The following is a 22,992-nucleotide window of genomic DNA, read 5'->3' on the forward strand; positions in this document are numbered from 1 at the left end:
TGCCTGGCAAAAGGAGGACATCACCAGCACCATTCACTGTGTGAATTACGGCAAAACAAAACACTCAATGGAATAACATAATCAATGGAACGACTATCATGCTGCATCATTCCACAACCCTCCATTAAATAGCAAAAACGCAACTAAAAATTTTCCTTTTCTGCAGCAACAGACCTCACACGGACTTGGTGTTCATACAGAGTTCCTAAAGGAGGACTCTCTTTATGTTAATTTAATCTTTCTGGAAAGGTTACTAATAAATAGAAGTATATGGCTCAAACTGACTCCACTTAATCCTCTTAAACTACCTTAAAAAAAATACTTGGAGTATTTTCAATGAAGTTATGATTGAAGCTTTTACGGTAGAGAAGAGTCTTGTACCAGCCAGGCACTGTTAATCAGATAACACGTCACTTAGCATAGTTTCAGAACATTAATTTTCTTTCTTTGTGAACTTTTGCTGCCTTCAAATTCCATACAGAGAAGGTAAAATCAAGCCAACCACAGAATAAATAGGTCTTTTCTTTAACCACCTTTAGCTAAGCTGTTCCTTAACAACAAATACACAACAGAATTACTTGCAGATGAGAGTGTTTTGGTTTTTTTTTTTTTAAATTAGGGTTTTTCATTTGCACAGCACTAAATGTTTTCTGTGAGGAAGTTTCAGGGACGTATAAATTTTACTTCTGCTGCAAATGAGTATTTGCATGTGGACTTCAACAGCATATATTCACTTTGGTATGAGAAAATTTTGAGAGTGTCATAACGACAAAACCAACCACTGAGACTCAGAGCGTACAAAGTCCTTCTGGAAGCAACAGAAGTAGTAACCTGCATGAATAATCCTGTACTTACACAATTCTTAGATCTCTTACTTTGAACCATTTTTACTAACAACCTTTGTTCCTCTCTTCTAAGCTATCTGTTCTTGGTCTCAGTCAGTACAGTAGTGCTCACATTATTACAGGCAATCTTAAGCCCTATTTGTAAATAAAATTGAAAATATATTTCTTATGGTGGATTACTGAGGTAACCCACGATAGCAACCTGACCTGTAGACAAAAAAAAAGGAGTGAAAATAGTATGGCAACACTGACAACAGGAGCGCTCACTGCAGCATGAGATCACGCAATGAATGTATCATTTCTATGACACAGCTTTTTAACAGAATGCAGAAAAATAGCATTCTGTGTCTCAAAACTGATATTCCTGCCATAATATTATTTACATGGATTACATTTTTGTTAAGAAAGGAATTATTTAAGTTCCAAAAATGAACAGCCAGTATAGGATCAGATCAATCTGAGTGTGAGTGGAGTCTCAAGACAAAAAGGAGTTAACTGGAAAATCCAGTCTGGATTATTTTTTGCTGTGTTATTATATGGTTATTTCCTTTACAGGAGAAGGAAAGCTGCCCGAGGTTCTATTCTTCCTTTGACAAAGATGGTATTTTTAGGGTTTTTTTTTTCTAAATTCAAGGTACAGAGACCTGGAAGTCATGGATTGCCTTGACGAGGACTGCTGAAGTTGTGACTGGCTCTCACGGAGTTCTGTCGCTGTAATCTGATAACACCACGCCTTCCAACGGGGCACAGTCAGGGCAGGGATTATCCGTAAGAAAGTAAAAGTCCCTTGGGACTTTATTCTGCTCTATGGAGTATCCAGCAAGATATAAAGGTCCCACTGTACAATGTACTGTAAATATGGTACTTGTGCAAATTTCACAAGGCAGGCCAGAAAAGGGTTTGCAATGCAACGTGCGTTTAAACTGCCAGATTTTGTAATCTTCTCTCTGTTCCTCGTTTGGAGTTAACTTCACCTTTCCGAAAGATGCCTTCTGCCTCTCATAGCCATCTTTACCCTTCTCTTTTGGCATGCAAACTCCCTTTTTGGTTTTCGCAAATCTTTTTTTACAGCTGATACGTATTCATGCTCAGCCTTTATTTTGAAAGATCTAAATAATCTTCAACAATTTTCACTCATACAGGAAACTGAAATGTTTCCTCAAAAATACATATTACCCTTCGAAAATTTGTCACTATGATTGGCTCCACTCAGGGCAACGAGATCAGTCGTGGAGGAAGACGGTATTTCACATAAAATAGAAAATTAAATACTAAATACTATATTCCAAAAATCATTGAGTTGAACCTATACCTAATCTTCAGTTTAGATTCCAAAAGAGGTACCAACTTCATTTACAACAGCTGTAATCTAATACAAAGACAGACAGGTTTCTTCTACTACTTTCCAAAACTGTACCAGAACACTCAAGTCTCAGAAACTGATGGCTAGACTATCAAAAGCACGACGTTCTTCTGTAAAGGTCCCACATATTGGAATGATTATTGTCACCTGTTTCACAGAATTCTCAATAGACACGATCCATGAGTTGAGCAAATATGCAAACCTACCCCCACCAAAAAAATCAGTCTTCTGTTGTGTTTTATGCCAAATGCAGTCTTTGTGCAAAGTACACGAAAAACTCAGCTCTATCAGTTTTAAAAAGGAGTGTGAATCAACCATACTTCTCCTACCGAATTTAACATTACACGCACTCATACTTCATGGGAGCATAACAAAGAGAAAGCAGCTGGAAATGTGCTAATTAAGATATCTCATAGAACTTCAGGCCATCAGAAGCAGGAGGAGGGGATGCAATCCCCCAAAATATCTTGCACTATCCCCAGTACCCACTCTCAGAAAATAAGGATCAGGTAAACAGAGAGTGTGCTGAAGAAATAAAAACTACATTCTAGTGTAGAAGCAGGCTGTCATGAGTTAGCCAAATGTAGCTTTAAGAACTTCCCAGAGCATTCCACCTTGGCCAATCAGACTTTACAACTTGCTGCAATTTAGGTGAGTGAAATGTTTAAATGCTCGAAAAAAAATCTTTTTGTAATTTTGTTCCATCATTGCCCACATCTATTTTAAATAAGATGCATTTTCAAATCCTAGAATATAACATATGCTACTCGTTCCATTCCTACGGATACTCAATCAGTCTTCCAGAGTCCAATGAAATTTAAAAGGCCTTAAAAGGTAACAGAATGCTCTTTTACTACACTTACAGACTAACTAAAGAGTTGATAATGCATGCAAATGCTGTGAAAGAATTATCTTCCTGTGACCAGTGTTATCCAGAAAATTTCTCCATTATCCTGCTGTATTGCAATGAAAGTGCCTAAACGCAGAGAATCCTTGGGAAATTTTTAGCAGTTGAGCATTTGGAATGCTGAGAATTTTTTCTGGAAGAAAGAAAAATCAGTGTAGTTAGTAAGAAAACAATCACTTACTTAAACTGCAAATTGTATAGTCCCTGGGGAAGTATTTCCTGCAAATTGGGATTGTTGTCAGAACACTCACTATACTTTATTTTTAGACTAGAGTTGAATGGTTTTCTGTTAAAGGAATTTTGATATGAGAGTCAAACAGTTTCTGTGGTAAGAAATATTTAGCCTTAGGGGTCAGTAAAATTACCAAAACACATTACAATACAATGCTAACCGCAAAAAAGCTCCTCCCAATCCAGACAGAGGAACATAAACTGTTCCTCTTCAGGACTATTTTCATCAGCTGAGTAAGAAAAGGACTAACATTTTTAAAAAGTTATTTAAAAAAAATCTTCTTAAAATGTTCTGCTTTGAATCATAAATATTAAAAAACAAACAAAAAACCCCCCACGCTTAATAGCAGCTGTCACTCTATACAAGAGAACGATAAAAATCTCAAGTTCTAATCAGTTTTTTCCTGAGTTTTTCCCTTTCCACTGCACAACAATCTCTCCGTATCTCATATGATTCACCTCTTCAAAACTTATCAAATTACTGAACTAACCCTCATCTGCTTTACAAAAGCGTAAAGCAAAGATCTTCAAGCATTTGTATACGATGCCTCTAGAACTGGCATTCTTTATTTCAGTCTCCTGCATATTCAGTTATATTCTCAGAGTGATTTTTGCTAACCTCTGTTGGCAGGTAAATAATCTATCAGATTTCTTTCATCCTTTACTATCAGAAAAGAAATACTATGCACAATTCTTTGCTGTTACCTGTTAGATTCTTTATTCAGAATTGGAAATTATTTAAATTCCTTAGGACTTTTTTAGAATCTAGTTCAGTAAATTATTGAGTCAATGCTAAAAGAACTCATTTGTTTGTATTTTTTCCAATATATGCACAAGGAACTTCATCTCCCTGCTGTTGGCCTACGTGTGCCATAAAGAACAGGAGAACCATAAAACTCACTATGAAGTTGTATATCATCTAGATAGAGATGGAATGTGCATATACCAAAGACTAGATGAGCTCTATCTTTCCCTGGTGGAGTAAGGGATTTTCAGGAGTGCTTTCTGACCTTCCAGTTGCTGGCACAAAGCTGGACACTGGCCACAGAAAACTAATTGAAGTAGCTGGTATATTGTTTCCAGGGAATGTCAGAGCACCACATCCCAGCCAACCGTTCTATATGGGAGCTTCTGGGAGACAAACATGAAGCAGGCACATCAGTGATATAAAAATAAATCAACTGCCTTTCACAGAGAGACTTCCTACGTTCGACCAGAATATCTGCATTATCTTCTTATACTGGTGAAGATGCCTCAATAGGAGAAGGCTTGAGTTTGATAATAGACTTTTCAGTTCCTATGAAAATGCAGCATAGGGCATTAAGCAAGTAATTCCACTTGTGTCTTCATAAAACTTAATAGTTTCAAAAACAAACAAACAAAAGAAATAATCCACCTGGGATCCAACCTGAAATCATCACATCAAAGGAACAGATCTGACAGTTAAGAGTATATTAAACAGTGGTATTATCTGGAAAAATAATTGCAATGGCTGTCAATAGATCAGCACCTTTTTGAGACTCTTCTGAGAAGGACACCAGCTGGAGGCTCACCAAAAAATGAACCCTTGGAAAGACAGAACACAAGGCACATAGTCCTGCAACATCAGAACAAGAGCCGCATCTGTAAGCTTTCGTCTGTTTGTCTCAATTTTGATAGCATTCTGCTGCAACTGTTTCTAAAACACATAAACCCAGAAGTTGACCCAATATCAACTGAAAGCTTAATGGTGCAAAGCAGAGTGCAGTTTCTGCATTTCTCATCCCTCCCTCAAGGCTGACGATTCTTCTTTCCTCTTCTTTCAGAATCTGAAAGCTATCTTTTCATTTGTTATGGTTTCCCAGGAGATCAGGAGAGACAGGAATTACTGTCGTGACAAGAGTCCTCATATAACGTTTTCTTTGTAACCACAGCTCCTCACATTTCAGATTTGTTTTTAATGTTCACCGCTGACCCACATCAACGCTGTTCAAAGAAAGCGTAATTATATAAAAGTTACCACAGAGTCCAAATTAAAGATCTCATAATTGATCTGAATGACAAATTCGTCTACAACAGAAGGCTTGAATTGCAAGGCTTGCTTCTCCTTCAACTAACGGCAGACTCCACTGGTCTCAGCTTTACTCTTTATTGCTTAAATTAGAAGATCAAAGTACACTGGTTAGCAATGATGTTTTGGACCACGTTCATCTCTGAAGTTACTCCCCTAATTGATAAATGAAGGGTAAAACCGTTTGCTTTAAAAAACACAGTGATCCTAGCATTTTACTATAGGAAGGGCTAGCTTTTATTATAGGGACAGGCAGTAAACTCGGAATCAGAAAAACAAAGTTTAAACAGCAGCAAGAGATTAAGGATTTAAAAAAAATTGTCTTGCTACCTCCTGGCCGCACACGTGCCACAATCCAAAAAGTATGATAGGCTTAATTTAGTACATTATGGTCACTAGCCTGTAATTTCCATGGTTTGGGAAAACTTTTAAACTTGTTTTCATGTGACAACGTTCAACATAATTGCAAAGATGGTGATAACTATAACAAACATATGAAAGCAGAGCTATTCTTTTGCGTAGAAGAACAAAACTTCATGAAGTAGCGCAGAATTTTTTTTCTTATCAGCAGTTAGTTAATCAGAGGCCAGTTTGTTTCAAGTTAGATTGCGCTGCTTTGAGCGCAATGCAATCACAGTAGTCACTATCCAAACCCCACTTAATTTCAGTGCAAAAAGGATTTCAGAAGCCTAAAACAAGCCCCCAAAGCAAAACCCAGTGATGAGATCTGATAGAGCTTCCGTGCAAAATATCCCTCTTTGTGTTAGAAGAGCTAGCATTCTAATAGTGAAGTTACTGAGACTACTCCATGTTATAAGGTAAGTGGAATTTCACCCCCTCTTACTTTGAAAGAGAAGGAATTGAGAGGGGACAACTCATCATTACAGGACCATGTTTCATGAGAAGAAAGATGTCATTATATCCTAGGTGTTACCAGAACAGTTAGCACAATCCCGTGAATAAGCAAAGTCAGCAAACAGTAGCAGTCTGCATCATCATACTGCCACAGTAAAAAATACAATACGCTTGCTGAAAGAAATATTTCTCACCTTTCAGAAGTCTAAAGTGAGAAATTGATTCCAGTTGTGCAGACCAGCTCATCAAGAAAGTATAGTTCTGTCAAGGTCATAAACACTACTTGATTAATTTCAGACACACGCTAGGTTTTAAAGAACATTGAATCTACATAAAGCAATGCAGTATCATAAAAAAAAAAGTCTGCTTTACCTCAGATACTTCAAGTTAGAGGTGTGTTAGCTGAAGGAGAACGCCACACAGCTCAACAGCTGCCAGTAGCCAAGCCAGCCTGAATAGACCTAATACAGATACCCTGGCACAGCACCAACTTAGGTAAAGGTGAAGAGAACACTAATGTATAACCCCAAAGGTGACAGGGAAATGCACCCTCAAAGTGAACTAAGTCTGTTTCTGCATTCCTGCTGACCTTTTTATGCAAGACCGCATTTCAGCCCCTTTCCTTGCACGAACACAGGCATGTACAGCAAACTAATTCAGGAGTGGAAGACCAAATATTCACCAAATAGACCAGCTTTCTGCAAAGCCTTATCACATTACTGTATAAGTGCCAGTGTCAGACCAGCAGCAAGTTGGAAATTTCTGATCATGGACAGCTGGATTTTGGCTTCAACTTCTAAGTGTATCTTGAGTATTTTATTGATTTCTGAGTGCTACAGTCTGCTTGATCTTCAAGAAAATCCAAACTCATTTCTGTCTGTAGTACTTTTCATGGTTTTAAAACCCATTACAGACTCCTACAGTTTCTCTGTTAGAATCACGACATCTTTTTAACAGATACTGTTTTGTACATGTGGAAATATATGTTTCTGATTAGGTAAGTGGAAAGATTAGGAAAGGTGCTACTGTCAAGTTTAACTAATCTTTCTCTGGCTGGTAGTCCTTGGAATAGCTTACAAAAGTCCTTTAACATTAACCTCAAAGAAACTGTTATAGCAGATTGTTGAACCAGGACTCTTGTTAGTACAGCTGCATGCACACACATTACACTTCCAAGCCAAGGAATCACATACTGGTTAAGTCCTTGCAAAATCTCTTCTGGGAACAATTCACTGATTGACAAAAAGCAAACAAAAGCCCGAACTCCATTCTGGACACTTTAGGGTTCTGCTCTCAAAAAAGCCAATGTGTAAGGATTCAAAAGGGTTAAATGTATTCTGAAAGTTTCATTTCTGCCTTACTTTCAGCTTTGTTAAACAAAACTTACTTGCTGTTTATCAAGGAATTTCACGCTTAGGTCTGCAGCTTTGCTGCTGTATTTCATCCTGGTGTCAGATATGCTATGGAATACACATTTGCATTCCATCCAGAAAGTAATCGAGCTTAAGAAATGCATATGGTTTTTGAAACTGAATAGAGAAGAAAGAATGATGCACAGTAGCTTTCTAGGCTACTAGACTTGCCCTGTTTCCTGATGCTATCTTGATATAGTCAGGGCGACTGATGTTCTAGCAGCCCGTGTTTTACATTTCGCAGGTCTTAAACGCTGTTCAGTAGATCTTCCTGAGCAAAGATTTAAGATTAGGCTTCTCTGATAGTGTTTTAACTACACTGAGCAAGAAGCTAGAAAGACAGGAATTGTTACGGTAGATATTATTATGCCTAATAATACGATTAACTCAGTCTTGTCTCGGATGCTGGCCAGTACCAGATACTGATTGCAAAAGAGTAAGAACTTTGAATCCACTTTGTAGACAAATCAGGGCGTTCAGCGGTCACCGACCAGGCTCCAGCTTTTCATTTGCTGTATAGGTGAAGGCTGTCCAATGCATTTTTAAACATGAATTCGTATGCTAAAATATAATTGTAAAATTGAGGTTGAGAGTTAAGTTAAAAACAGAAAACCAAAAAAAAAAAAAACCCCTCAGTTTCTATGTCATCTTGGGAGCTACTGTCTTCTAGAGGTATTCAAGTTTACCTCTCCACTATTTACCAATTCTGCTTCTAGATGTGGGGACTAGCTTAACGATCAGAGGACTGGGAGCCTACTGAGGAAAGAACGTAAAATGACAGATATCTGGTGCGTACGGGAGAAGAATACTGCGGCAGACTTAACAGGCTACGCAGAATCCAGGAGTAGGTTTGTTGATGCGAAAGGACAAGTAAAGACATTCAAAGGTCATGGCTGTAAAGAACTGAGGAAGGCTTCAGAGAAGCCTGTATTCACAGTAAGTGCACATGATAAAAGGCAGTCCTTTCTCACCTGAGAAGCAGCGGATCTGTACAGTAGAGTCTAAACTTCTGTGCTCCCAAGATACACAAGTTAGTAAAAAAAATTACTTCAGGCTATAACCAAGTAACACAGAACTAACAAGTTCCCATACTCAAGTGAAAAATATCTACACTATCATCTTGGTGAGGTCAGCACTAGGAGCTTAAATAAGGAACTTATTCTTTCCCACGATGCTTGCAAGTTTGTTTGCAGTTCCTACAAATGAACTGCTTATAAAAGTATGACCCCATTTTAGGGCACCAGAGCAACTGAATTATTTTGTTTTTCTACTTTTAACTACAGTAAGAGCTACACTAGATTTCATGTTACATTGTAGCATGCTATATTTGGATATATTTACCATGATCTATAGCTCAGTCTTTCGGTTTATACAGCGCTTGCTAAAACATTCAAAGGATTGGAGTAATATATTGTTTTTGCATACTAAGTGAATTCAGAGTGCATATGAGTAAGGAGGCTAAAGGAAAACATGATAAAGGTTCATCATCAGTAAAAGATGCTAGTTCTGCATGATGTAAACACTTGCACATTTGAAATAAGATGTTACTCTATAACCCTTGTGACAGCCAGAAAGATCTCTGCTGCAGATCATGCAAAACAACAAAAGAAAGTAAACAAAACCAGGCACAGCTTGTCCTAGTGAAAGGAGATGGAAACCTTTTGCACAGAGATTACATTTTTAATTTGATTAAAACTTCAGAGCTCACGGCATTAGATCACTTAATTAATTTACTGGAAGATTAGTTTCAACTCCATGCCTCTTAATAGAAACTTGACCTGTAAGTCAGAATTTCTGAAATCAAGAGAGCTAGCATATTTCAAACACCAAGTTAAGTCTTAATGAAGAATTTAATGAGGAATATAGATAATCCTAAAAACAATCTTATAAAAAGCTATTGAAAGGTAGGAACATTCTGTATCAGTTTACAGAAAAAGAAGAGTTACTGCTAAAAGTAAAGCTGGAAGAGTAATGTTTTTCCTACTCTACAGGATGTTCTGAGGTTAAAAACAAATCTAGTGTACACCAAAATGAAATTAAGACTTCAGTTTTTCATGGAAGTATAAGGAGAGGGAACTCCAGTCCGAGAAACATCAGGTTTGCAGTCAAAGTATTAACTGATAGCTAAACCATGGATTTGCATCTGAATCTAATTCAAACCTAATATCCAAGTCACTGGGCATCCAAAAGGCATGTTTGTCTGAGTACTTCCTTACTGACATGATTCACAGATTCCCTGCATTAGCAGATAAATACCCATGAAGCAATGAATACCAGGAGCTGCATCCTAAAAGCAGGGACAGACAACAGAACTCAAATGCAAAATGGCAAAGTTTGAGAAATAGATAATATTTCTCAATGTGCTTGTTGACAGGGGCTCTTCTTGTCCAAACACAGACAAGTAATGTTCAAGGAATAACTACTATTATGTTGTGTCCCACTCTGACTTTTGCAAAAAGAAGCTATACAAAAATACACTGTTCTCAGGACACATACAGTAAGAAGGAACAAAGAGGTCATTGGACAGAAACAGCTAGTTATTTCTAGGAAGAGTCTTGTGTCCACTTCATGTTCTCTTTGTTAATAACATAGATAACAAGACTGCTGATGACTGTGCAGGGCTCATTTCCAGGAGGCAGAGGGCAAATGAGAAAGTTCATTATTTTTAAATTTTCTGTCTGAGATGCAGTATATAGAATATCAAGTCTTTGCAAGAGGTAACTCATTCTCAAATACAACCACAGAATGGTTGAGGTTGGAAGAGATCTTTAGAGATTGTCCAGTTCAACACCCCTGCTCAAGCAGGGATGTCTAGAGCAGGCTGCCCAGGACTATGTCCAGATGGCTTCTGAATATCCCCAAGGATGAAGATTTAACCTTTCTGGGCAACACTCCATACCCAGTTACCTTCATACAGACTCAACAAAAGAAAAGAAAATCAAACCTTAGAGGCTTTCACTATCCACTTCCGATAAACATCTCCAGAGGACTACAGATATTTTTCAACACTTTTTATTTAGTCTCCAGACAAAAAAATTGAATTTCTCATGCTCCCGTGATCATCGTCTTAGCAGATGATGCCTAATGACAATGATTTTGATGTCAAGAAAGTAGAAGAAAACTGTGGTTGAATAGCTACACAAAGCACAGCTATCTTATTTCAGCTTGCGACCTATGATTAGTTCTGCATCTCTTCTATATTAAGAGTTATGTTAAAAATTAAATGTGTTTCATGGAAAGTAATACTACCAAAAATGACAACTGGGTGATACACAAGTAATTCCAACAATTACTAATCAACTCAGCAGTGCACCAGTACCACAGTATACAAATGTGGGTAATGGCAGTAACTACCATGAGTACTAAAGAAGTTCCAGCTCACTGGATGTCAGAAAATAAGGAAATGATTTAGATGCAACGTTTAGTTTCCCAACTAACTAAAATAATTCTTACAGGGCTCATGCTGCACACCTAAAAAAGTTGACGTGCTGATCTGTCTGTTAAAGCAGAGAGTAATTAAGTTCTTTTTTTTTAAATGAGAGAATTGCATCATAAGAACTTCTAGATTTTAAAAGTACAACTTGAGTATAGGAATGCTCTCATTCAGCAGGAAATACTCTAATGACAATAGTGACTAAATAGGCTGCAATTTTTGGCACTTCTGCTGTTAAGACTCCCTTGAACTGCTGACTTGCTACTTTTACAGGGCAGATGCATCCATGGAAACCATTAGTTACAAACTGAAATTACAAGGGGGAAATTTTCTTTGGAGTAATAAAAACCATCCACATCTGATTCAGGATTCAGTGAAGATACAATTTTAGAAGAGAAGATAACTCATTTCTCCTTTCCAATTCAGTTTCCTAAATGGCTGGAAATGAAAACACATTTCTGATCTCAATTCTACAGCTAAATGACTTGTAGCAAACACTAGCAAACAGTTAACTAGCCTTCTAAGAACGATTGCTTGCTGTTCAACTCCATGGTTTTTTTTTTTTTTTGGTTAACTGAAGGTATTTTGGAAAGTAGCATAAAACCATAAGAAATAAATTACATGGTTTTGCCAACACAATCTAATTTTATGTCACAGTGTACGAAACTACTAAAACATTAAACAAAGCGGAAATCCAAGGAGGATGTTACACACGCACACAAAAAAAAAAAAAAAAGAACTTCGAAAAATAAATTAAGGACTTGAACATGCAGTTCATACTCTTTTAGTTAGCCTCAGAGAACGAAAATATTTAGCACAGAAATCCAGACCAGAATAAGCTTCCATCTTCAGATAGCACTTCACCTGAACAATATTTGGCAACTAAGATAATCTTGCACCTATTGTGCAGTTTGAGGCAGTAGTCCTGTACCTACCATGGCCAATAGTTTCCAAAAGGGACTCAGGTGTCTGCAGGAGATAGAAGCAAGGATTTAGCAGTTTACTGCTTGAAAAACACACATCTCCAATAGTACGACACACTATAAAAACGTTTCACTGGAAGTGAATACTATGTTATATTAAAAAAAAAAAAAACCTCTCTTTTGAATACTGATTCAGTAAAATACTTAAACTTCTACCAAATTTGTAGGTTTACATTTGATATAACTCCTCAGAACCCTGTTAAATTATGCCCTTAAAATTATTTAAAATTCTTAATTCGTTAAGTTTTTAGAACTAAATACCTAGCAGGATTATTTTAGATCAAAAGCATGTAGAACAATAATACTGAATTGAATACTGAATGAAATTTAAATACTGAAGTCTTCTTTGTAAAAATAAAAAGGAAAGAGTTGAAGTGACAGTATTTGGGTGGTAGAGGGCAGCTCATCGTTACTTAATGACTAAACTTCCTTTCTTCTTCCTCTTCAAGAAATAAACTAAACTACCAATAAAGCCTACTTGCAAGATCACACAAAAGAAAGAAAAATAGCCATAAATATCCTCAAATATACTTTTTAATCAACAAAATTATAAGGAAATAGAGACGCTGCTCAATTCTAATTTCCACTTATTTAGTATACACTAAATAAAATACACCAGACTTTGGGCTGGTCTTTTGATTTGCTTCATTACACTATGTGTTAATTAGGTCTCATCTCTAACATCTTCTTAGAGGTTTCTATTTTAACAGATAATGAAGTCTGTCTCTTTAATCTTGTTAAATATTTTTCTAACTACTCTGTTACAGTGTAGAATAAGTGTGAATTTTTCATCAGATAGGCAGCAAATGGCTCCAGTGGGGACTAATACCTTGTGAATCCTGTTTTAATGAACTTAATCCATTTTCCTCCTCCTGTAATGGTTAATAATCTATGATCAGATCAAATTTTCTTGGAATAATCTGTTATTTCAAAATTAATCTGGACATCTGAAGTTAATTCTTGAGTAGAATCTTGTTTGCAAACTGTTTATTGCAATTATTTAGTACTAAAATCAGTCTGACTTACAAAGCCCTCTAGACTTTCACAACTTGGATGTCCAAACTAGGCAGCTCAATCTATGTTCAGGTAGCTAAATTTACGGTTTTTCAAATATGTTAAGTAGAGTGATTTTCTGGACTACTGAGGTTTAACTAATTACAGCTTGTACAGACTTAATATATTTGAAGTGTTATGGGAGTAGTAAATACTTAGGTTTTATTCCCTAAATAGCTCACAAAAAGAAGAATGACATTTTAATTTTTTTGTGCAAAAACAGTAACACAGTAAGTGGCTCTATGCTCCTAAACAAAACAATAAAACTCTCTTGCTCCACACATAACATCAATGAAGCTGTCTTTAGAAACACCAAACTTCTAACTCATATGAATCACGAAAAATTTCACCACACTTTACTTACAGGGCATTTAATCTCCTCCTAAGGTTAATGTGATAACTGGAAGCTGCTGCCATACACAATCAATGATCTTCCTAGAAGTTCAGTGTGAGATACGAGAGAGACTTCCAAAAGTAGTTAGCCAGAAGTTAGAGCCATTTGATATTTTTTGTAGGGAAAAAGCAATACGAACACTTCACAGCACCCCTTACCTAACTTACTGACTCTTCCTTGTGAAAGAGGAAGCATTGCTTCATTGGCTGGATCTTATTAACACTATCTGAATGAGGAGAAAGGACAATATATGTTGCAGTCTATGATTTCTGTACAGTTCTTGTCACAGTAAAGAGGGCAGGTTCAGTTTAACAGTTTTCACTGATATTAAACATGTTTGGTGCTGAAAAGAAGGTCGAGTCATTTCGTCTGGGATGTACAAATTATCTGGTTGCTTTAGAACACTGAACTATAATACAAGATCACACCAGATACCAGGAACACAGTTTTCCTAGGAACAGCAAGAACCAGAAACTGCAAGATTCATATGTATAAGATGTTACCTGTTTTAAGTAGTGCTACTGTATGACTACATGACAAACAATACATGCACATTAATCTAATTGGACCTTTGCGAAATATTAACTGTAGTGTCCAAACAATATTTTCCAGCCATGTTCCTGAAGTCAGACATAGAGACCTAGTCTTCTAGAAGTGATCCAGCTTAACTCCTTAAATACTCCTTAACAACCTTTTCTGAGAATGATCAGGTCCCACCATAAAAAAAAGTTGCTCTAAGATATGAGGCACTCCTAAGAATCAAAACATCCAAAATTCTGAAAGTACAACTGGAAATGTAGATCTAGTTCCATTTTCAGGTGTACAAATGCAAGTGGCCTAGGCATCCAAACAAAAGCAGTTTTCAGGAGTAAAAAGATGCAAAATCTGAATTTAAGCATTCAGACTGAAATTTTCATAGTCATTAGCACTACAACATTGCTGACATCTGATGAATAAATTATATTTTTTTTAACAATTACTTACTAGTTATTCTGTGGATAAGTCCAGTCCACCCATATCAGCCCTCTTAAAGGCTACTGATAGATTAAAGCTTTTCCTGGTACATTTAAAAGTTGGCTGTAGAATCTCAGGATATGCTCTTTGGATCTCACGCTTACACTCTTTCCCTAGTATGTTCACACTGTGTTCTATGACAGACAAGTTTCTTATGATTCAACTACTAAAGTTTTATTCAGGCACCATTTATTTCCCTTCAAAATTCTTTGGCATTCTAGGCATTTTTACCCAGCACAACAAGCATCACATTAGTTTTAAGATTCTTCACATATTTCTAGTTTTGCCTACTTTATGCCAAGCTATTTAAATAATGTTTTTCCCTCCTCTATGTTCCAAATCACAGCCTATGTCTATCCAGCACGGACAGTGCTATGCTTCTAATGCAGAACTGTTTCTCTTTCCTCTTCTATCTGCTCCTCTACTCTCCTTTTCCTCTCCCAAAAGCAGTAATAGCAGTATCTGCTACAAAGCTCTTAACAAAAAAGAAGTCCACAGCTACAGAGAATTTAGAGAGATGTGAAGGGAAGTCAAAATTATCTCCTAATTTCAGTTTGCTGGGAGGGGCCGTTCATGGTTGGTTTCAGTGACTTTCAAAAACAATGAATGGTTTCAGTGACAAGTCATAAACTAAATCTTAATATTTTTCATTTCTGTGCTCAGACCAAAAGCCAAACATGTTCTGGAGTCCAAATGTCTTTCACGTCGTTCTCAGATATCTGCAACATGGAAAACTCTTTGAAACTGGTTATTTACCTAGAATAATTTTGAAAACTTTCTAGCTGATAACTCACATTCCAAGACGTCATTAATGTTCAACTTTGGGATGTTTTACTTACGATCATGTCATAGAGGTAAGATACCTAAACATCTGGGCATGCTTTAGTACAACTTAAAAAGAAGTATTTTTAATTAAATCATGCCTTGTCACTAACTTCTTGAAAGTGAGTAACTTTTCATAAAGGCTTTTAATGGAGATTTTGCTGAACCACTTAAGGAAATCATCTCAGAAGGAACACTCGCTATTTCTGTGGCAACCCATCATTTACGTGATTACCCAGAAGAGTATTTTAAACATCTCACAGATAGAAGCTGGTAATGTATTCCAAAACAAGGAGCTTTTTATTGATGGCTGGCAGTGAAGTGCATTCCTTGATACCCATTTTAACACCTATGAAAAACAAACTTTTCCTGAAATACTGAAATTAACAACCTTGAAACTCACAAATCCATAACGTGCAAAGAACTAAGAACTATTTCTCAGCAGGTTTAATAAGCCAAAGAGCTCCTACCTTACAGTAAAAATATCTAACCTGATAATACACTTCATAAAAAAAATAACATCTTTGTTTTATAGCTGTCTTCCATGTTCTCTACAGTAGATTCAACTTCCAAGTATATATCTTAAGTGTTGAGCAATAGAGCTGTAGGCATGCGCAAGTTTCCCTATTACTAAGCTATTCAGAAAAACAAGTTTTAAACACGCCTCAGAGGACTTAAAAAAACAAATTTACTTTTCCAGTAATTTACAGATTTGCTGGCAAAGCACCGCTTTAAGTGCAGCAACTTTCTCAAGTTTTAAACAGAAACCTTGCATACACCTTCTCTCAAGAAATTAATGACACTTTGAGCCCTAAGAAGGTAGAACATTATCTTGAAAGAGCTATAACCCTTAGGATGCGGGAATATTTGAAAGTGGAGAGAACTGCCAAAAATCAGGTTGTGTCTACTAGTTAACACTAATTTCAATTTTGATTAAGTGGTGAGCCCAAAAAGCAAGAAGGGACAAGCATTTTAGAGAACCACCTTACATTAGAATCACTTAAAACTAGAAAGGGCAAGTCAGAAAAACAACCCACATTTAGTAATCGAGTTGCAAGAGATGGTTTCAATGCACTGGGCATCTGCTTTTTTTTTTTTTTTTTTAAATAAAGGGGACAGTCTAAAGCGTTATATAAATCCAATAACGAAGGAATCCACACTCTCAAAGATGAACAGAGAACAAGGAACACAAACAAGGGTATCCAGCTCAGAACAAGAGGACAAAAAACTGAAAATGATAAAAAGGTCATGGTAGCACATATTCCTACCAACAAGCTCTGGCTGTCTTCCGGAAATACTCCTACTTCTTTTATGGTCAATACCTTAATCAATCATCTGATCCTAAAATAATAATAAAACCCCCCCCAACAACTTAACTCACTTCTATACAGAAGTTAGAAAAACTATTTATATGCACAAAGATTCCAAATACCGGATAAATCACCCACCCTAGTTCCTTCAAAATCAAATTCCGTTAGCTCTTATGAACTTGGTTAAATTTTTGGCACTAGATATTTGATGACAGCTAACTAAATTAAGTGTGATACTGGTTTCTTGAATATTAACTCTGATTGATGGAAAGAAAAATATACAAAGTTACTTTAACAATGTTATTTTAAATTAATGGCATTTTCTAAATGCAGTTTGCTCTATATACTTGATTTTACTGTATTTTATGCTAATGTAATATTTCAACAACATATTGCTTTTTGTAACACAACTTGCAGTTAAGAGAATAAAAGTGATTAGAATGCAGTTTCGTCTGGTGGCCTAAAGAAAAGAGTTAGGCTTTTGCTGTACTCAGTAAAAAATATTTTTTGTTCCCCCTTATATTTCAATAGAAGTAGCTAGTAATGGAAAAAAAAACATTCTCAGGTTAAAACTATAGTATTTTTTTCTGCTGAAGAAAAATGATTCTCATCCATAGCAATAAAAAGGTTCCCTCCATAAATTACAGGTTGCCTCAAGCCAACGTCGTATACCATAAATACCAAATGAGAATACCAACTGCCAAGCACTAGATGTCTTCATGTCTTAACCTATGGTTATTTGCCTTCAGGTTGCACGGTCCAGTAAGCGTCTTAGAATCAATGTTACAAGGCTACAATAATGGCTTTGTGCATGGACTTTCAGTTCTTGATGGCACATGAATTTAGAAGCAACTGCTACCTTGTTGCTATGCATATCCAAGTAATATTGCATGTCAGGGTTTGTCAACATTATTTTGACTGTGTATTTAGCAAGCTGAATTAAATCAAGGGTGTTTTTTAAGGAACTGGTGTTTAATTGGCACCTTTTTCTCACTAAACTTGTAGGGCTATGTTTTCCTGGCTTTCAGGAATTGAGACTCTGATGCCCTTCTGCCAAAGTTCAACTGAAGGTGCAGCAAAAGACTAAACAAGCTTGCTTTTTTTGGACCTTGTCTGTAAAGTATTTCTGTATATCACTACAACAGTATGAATGGAGAGTCGACCCAGTTTTACTCTCTTGATTGATTTTTATCTCCTGATAGCTTCAGATTATATTTTAGTTATCATGAGTGCTGTCATTCTTCCTTGACGACGGCAGGGCAGTTCATATAATCAGTTCACTTTTCTTTAGATCTAGGGCAGCTGCCTTAAAGTGAACAAGACTTACACTTTTTTCTATATACTTCTTTCTATTATCAAAAGTATTCCTGACTTTAGTTTCTCACTTCTCATGTAGGCTCCACAGTAAGCGCATCAGAAGCCATGGCATGAAATTGGGATAGGAGAATTAATTTCCCACAGCGGGTACTAATAAATGGAAGTAGACAATTAAATCGTATTATGACTCAAAATATCTTTCCATAGCAATGACATAAAAGAACCTGTAGGCAGTAATTCCAGTACTTACCCCAGGTGCCTTTGTTTTTAAAAACATATTGCTACCTTTGCTTCCTTCTTCCTGTACTTTTGTGAATTCTCTTACCTGAACGCTTCTCAACAATATGCCACAATTATAGCTACTGCATTGTGCTCCATTTCACTTCCGGCAACATGACAGCTGTAGTCTCTTTCTGTGAAGCCAACCTGATTATCTTCTCAGTTCCCTGAATCTTTGAGGATTAACAGCTGAACTTCCTAATTAGCCCCTCCCTGCATTATTGTTTGCCACCTCCTCTTGCATAACTGTGACATCTCTTCTTTGCTCCTGGATTGTGAGCTGTTCCTCATAAAAATATTTCTAGACATTCTAAAACTAACTGCTCTCTCAGGGCCTGTTTTTTCTGTGTATTTACTATCTACCCTTGAACAATGCTAAACGTACTATTGCAGCTATATGCACAGAGTTCTGTGCCATGCCATCTGTCATACTGATAAAGAAATTAACTTCAAATTGCACAACCATGAGAGTTATGCAGGACATCTCAAATCAATTTTCAGTACTATCTATGTAAACTGAAAGGCCTGGGAATAGTTTTTGGAAAACTAGGCAGATAAGATAGATCTTAGGGGCAGATCAAGGCGGTCTCTAAGGACTTGATTTTTTTGATAGAAAATTTATTGTACTTTTGAATGCTTAAATAGCTTGAGCTTATTCCTCTAGACAGCCTTTCAATTATATGAGGCTCTTATTTTACCTGGTTGTGCCATTTCTTTTGGTAAGAGCATTTGGGACAATCTCTTCTCCTCTATTCTCACATCAAATATAGACAATTCTTCTTCCTCTCTTAATTTGTTGTGAATTTATTCCTCTGATGAGGCAATGAAAGTGGTGACCCCACATGGCTGTAATTGACTAAGGGTAGGAAAATGGAGGTAGTGAAGATGAATCATAACATCTGCGTTTTTTTTTTTTTATGTAGTACGAGAAAACCTTTGGAAGCATCATTGGACAACCCTTAGACAGAGCGATCAGTGATTCTTCAGTATGTCTAGTTAAATGTTTACTAAGCCCATCAATAAACATTTGGATTTACAGTAAACTAGAAACAAGCAACGTATTAAGTATCCTTAGTTAATAACATCAATAACTCTTTTCCTGCTTTCCTTTTTAAGACAGAGGAACTGCCGAGATAAATACAGGAATTCCACTGAGACTGGGAAGAAGTTTAATCTCCTATCTGGCTTCCCCTGAACCCATTTTGTGTGTCCAGGAAAACAGGAGTCACTGTCTGCCTGGTAAGCGGGCTGGTTGCTGCTGACAACAGCACATTAAAGCTGCTGTTACGAGAAGCCAGGATCCATGAATCCAGTTATTCAGCTGTACTTGAATGGCTGATGATTGTCTATGTACAATCTTAAAGAACATTTTATATTCGATTTGATGCAGTCCTTCTGCTTTTACTTATGTCCGGAACCACGTGGAACTAACAAACTGACTTAACCTATGCAGGCCTAATTCCCGTTTCAAAGGTAATTTTCAGGCATTTTTATATGAATTTGGAAGCAAAGTGATATTTATTCTTCTACTTCAGCGCTCAAAAAGTTATAGGTCACTTCAGGGCTGGGGGGTAGGAAAGGAAAAGAAAGAGGAGAGGAAGAAAGAAGTGAGATCTGAGGTTTGAATTACCCAATTTACCTGTAATTTGTATAAAATGGCTGTTCTCACCAAGTCCTTTAATTGAAGGATAATCTGAACTGTGTCACTATCTGAGTTAATATTTTTAGATCTTTCACAACTATCTTGACTATATTTTGGATGTGTCTCTATTTCAAATTTTCTGCTTTCTGGAGCAGAAAATGGTAAATGCTTTAGCAGGTGCCTTTCAGCTGAAAAGGAAACAAACTTGGCTTCATCAGGATTAACAGGGTGGGGGAAGCAAAGTGACAGGCTATGGTTGCAGTGGCCCTCCTCCACATCAGCACCACCAGGTTTGCTTATTTCTGGTCTTGTAATCTGAGAGTGCCTTACAACTGCATATATTCCTGAAAGCTTTCCTCAGCTATCCTCGTTATGTAGCTAGAAGAGCTAGGCCCACCATCATTTAAAGTTTCCTGCTATCTCAGATGTAACATACGCCTCCAAAATTGCAGGGCAAAATATATTGCTCCAGCTTTGTGCAAGGACGTTCTATTGTTGCTTGAATAATAGAATACTTGAAGGTGAAGGAAATGACAAAAAGAAAATCCTATTTTTCCCTTCAATTTGTTCTTGACTATACCCTGAACTCATCTTTGAACAATGATTCTTGAAATTATTAAAGTGAAGCATTTGCTTTACAGTCCTATAAGTATTTCCCACATCTGCAATTGTTCCACATAAAGAAAAGTCATAGTAAAATAAGTACTGTTTTAAGCTTAACTACTGTACATTGCTACAATTGTATAATGCTGAGAAGTTCAGGCAGGGCACTGAGAATATAAAATTATCTGATCTAAGTAAGTCTTTTGTGAAAATACTGGGGAAGGCACTTCAGGAAGTGAAGTTGGCAGTGGTCAGGTAGCAAAGACAGAATAATCATCAAACAGCTGTAGGTATTTCACAGATTTTACTTACACTGTGATCAAGCTGGTACACTGGTGGCATAGAATGTAATATCAAAATGGGAATACATCATAGCAAGACAAATCCTACAGTACTTTAAATCCAAGAATCATCGTACAAAATGTAATATCAGTGTCAACATCAACATCTCACCTTTTCAGGCTACTGCAGAAGTGAAGTTGCTCAGTAGGGTGTAGTTGCTCGAACCAGTTGCTATCAAGGAAAACCGTCACGTTGACTCTAAGAATTCTCCAAGAAAGCATCTGAAAGATGAGAAAACATTGCACTATCCACTCACTGAAAAAAAAGAAAAAAGAAAAGAAAGAAACAGTTAGATATAACTTTTTCAACATCACTAGTTTAGAATAAACTATGTAGGGAAGAAGACAATCCAAAGGAAGGTTTTGCTGCTTGGTTTAATTCAGTACTTCCAGTTTCCTTTCATATTGTTTTCCAACTTCCATTATAATTGCTAGAAAAACATTTCCTAGGTGAGGGTGATGGGCTTCGGGGTTTCAAAGCAGCATTAGCAGGGAGCACACATACTACCTTAACATACAGGATTCTAGGTTCCTCCCAAAAAAGAAAAAGCATAAACATGATTTAACACCCTCCCCTTCCACTTTTGTGAAATTCTGAAGAAGAAAAGCTTAGAGAGCTAAAATATGCAAGTTTTCAATAACTTCATATAATCCATGGTAAGAGACAGCATAATGCTCAAAGTTCAGAATTAACTTGCTACCCCTTAACACTTCAACAGCTGTTTAAAGATTCTCCTACCATGGTCATTACCAAAAATGTAAACTAACTGTCGGTCAAAACTGCACTAAGTAATCACTTTCTCTTTTGATGATCAAGTAGATAGAAAACCTGGAACTTTCCATAGCTGGAAATATGACTCCTCAGGTCTCTTCCTAGTTTTACCTTTGTCAGTTTGTTTTTAAGTTAACTAATAACTGTGCTCACCCTACTTCTTAAAACATTCCATCATTACCTGAAGAGCCCTATACAAACACTAGGATTAGAGATGCCTTCCTGAAAGCTCACTGCAATTAATTCACAGTATTTTTCGCTTCATTTTTGTGGTGCTTTGCTTTTGATAAGCAACGTAGCATTAGAAGTCCTGACTTGGTTTAACTATTTTAAGTCACTTCTGAACCCTGGGGTGGACGGTAGTGAGAGCTGACACAGTTTTGAGACTTCCTCCAAGGCCATTACAGCTATAGTATTACTTATTTTTCCTCAGTAAGCCCCTAACAAGGCAGAAGAAGAGTAGACTCTTAGACTTGCCTTAAAAAAACAAAGCCAGAAAACGATCAAGCATTCTGAAAAAACTTCATAAAAAGCGAGACGTGCTGGTACCCACTGCCAACATACCAGGGAGGGACAACCTCGGCCCCACGAAACGCCAGGCAGAAAGGAGCGCAGACCCGCGCTGCCCTGAGGGAGCAGAAAACCGTCGGTGCGTCAGCCCGCCCTGAGGCGACGGCGCGCGAGCCCCTCCCTCGCGCGCGCCTCGGTCCGCGCCAGGGGAGGGGCGCGAGGCCGCCGGCTCCCCCCCGCGGCCTAACGGGAAGCGCTGCCCAGAGGCCCGCGGCCCTCGGCGCGCGCCACAAGCGGCGGGAATACAACTCCCGGCAGCCCCCGGGAGCGGCGCCGCCGCGGTGGCGCCTGGGAAGTGTGGTCCTCCCCGCCCCCCCCGCCCCCCCCCCACGCTCGGCCACCGCCCACGGGCCGGGCCCCCGCCTGGGGCGGGGCGGCCGCGGTGCTGCGCAGCGCGTCGCGGCGGGAGGGGGGGGGGGGCGCGGCCCTCCCGCGCCCAGGGGCGGGGAGCGCGGAGCCGGCCCCGCCCGTGGCGCTCCGTGGAGCTGTTCAGCGCCCAGGTGCTGAGTCTCCCCCCGGCTCACGGAGGCTCCGGCGGCGGCAGCGCCGCTCCCTTCCCACCGCTTCCGCGGGCAGCGATGGCTCCGGCGCCCAGCCGCCCCCTCCGGGCACTGTGAGCGCCCGCCCCGGCGTGGATGCAGCAGCTCCAGGCGCCCCTGGCTCCGCGGGGGGAACCCGGCAGGTAAAGCCCCCCGCCCCCCCCCCCCCCAGTCCCGCGGCGGGGCCCGGCCCGAGGGGCTCCTGCCGACTCGGGCGCCCGAGGCAAAGGAAGGCGCGAGCCGGCTGGCAGGGAGCG

General features: G+C 38.3%; 2 protein-coding genes across 4 annotated transcripts in view; one reads left to right on the forward strand and one right to left on the reverse strand.

Moving 5' to 3' along the window:
- ESRP2 (epithelial splicing regulatory protein 2) overlaps positions 1-22,471 on the reverse strand; it is a 203,438-nt gene extending 180,967 nt beyond the window's left edge. For both annotated transcript variants that reach the window (XR_011143350.1, XM_068956449.1), the window contains exons 1-2: positions 22,191-22,471; positions 20,967-21,110 (exon numbers count right to left, since the gene is read on the reverse strand). The gene's annotated coding sequence lies outside the window, so the exon portion shown is untranslated. The remainder of the gene's footprint in view (positions 1-20,966; positions 21,111-22,190) is intronic.
- Positions 22,472-22,639: 168 nt separating this feature from the next.
- The window catches only part of SMPD3 (sphingomyelin phosphodiesterase 3), a 140,128-nt gene continuing 139,775 nt past the window's right edge, over positions 22,640-22,992 (forward strand). For both annotated transcript variants that reach the window (XM_068956266.1, XM_068956265.1), the window contains exon 1: positions 22,640-22,878. The gene's annotated coding sequence lies outside the window, so the exon portion shown is untranslated. The remainder of the gene's footprint in view (positions 22,879-22,992) is intronic.

The sequence above is a fragment of the Struthio camelus genome, chromosome 10 (genome assembly GCF_040807025.1).
Source record: "Struthio camelus isolate bStrCam1 chromosome 10, bStrCam1.hap1, whole genome shotgun sequence".
In the NCBI taxonomy this organism is placed as follows: domain Eukaryota; kingdom Metazoa; phylum Chordata; class Aves; order Struthioniformes; family Struthionidae; genus Struthio; species Struthio camelus.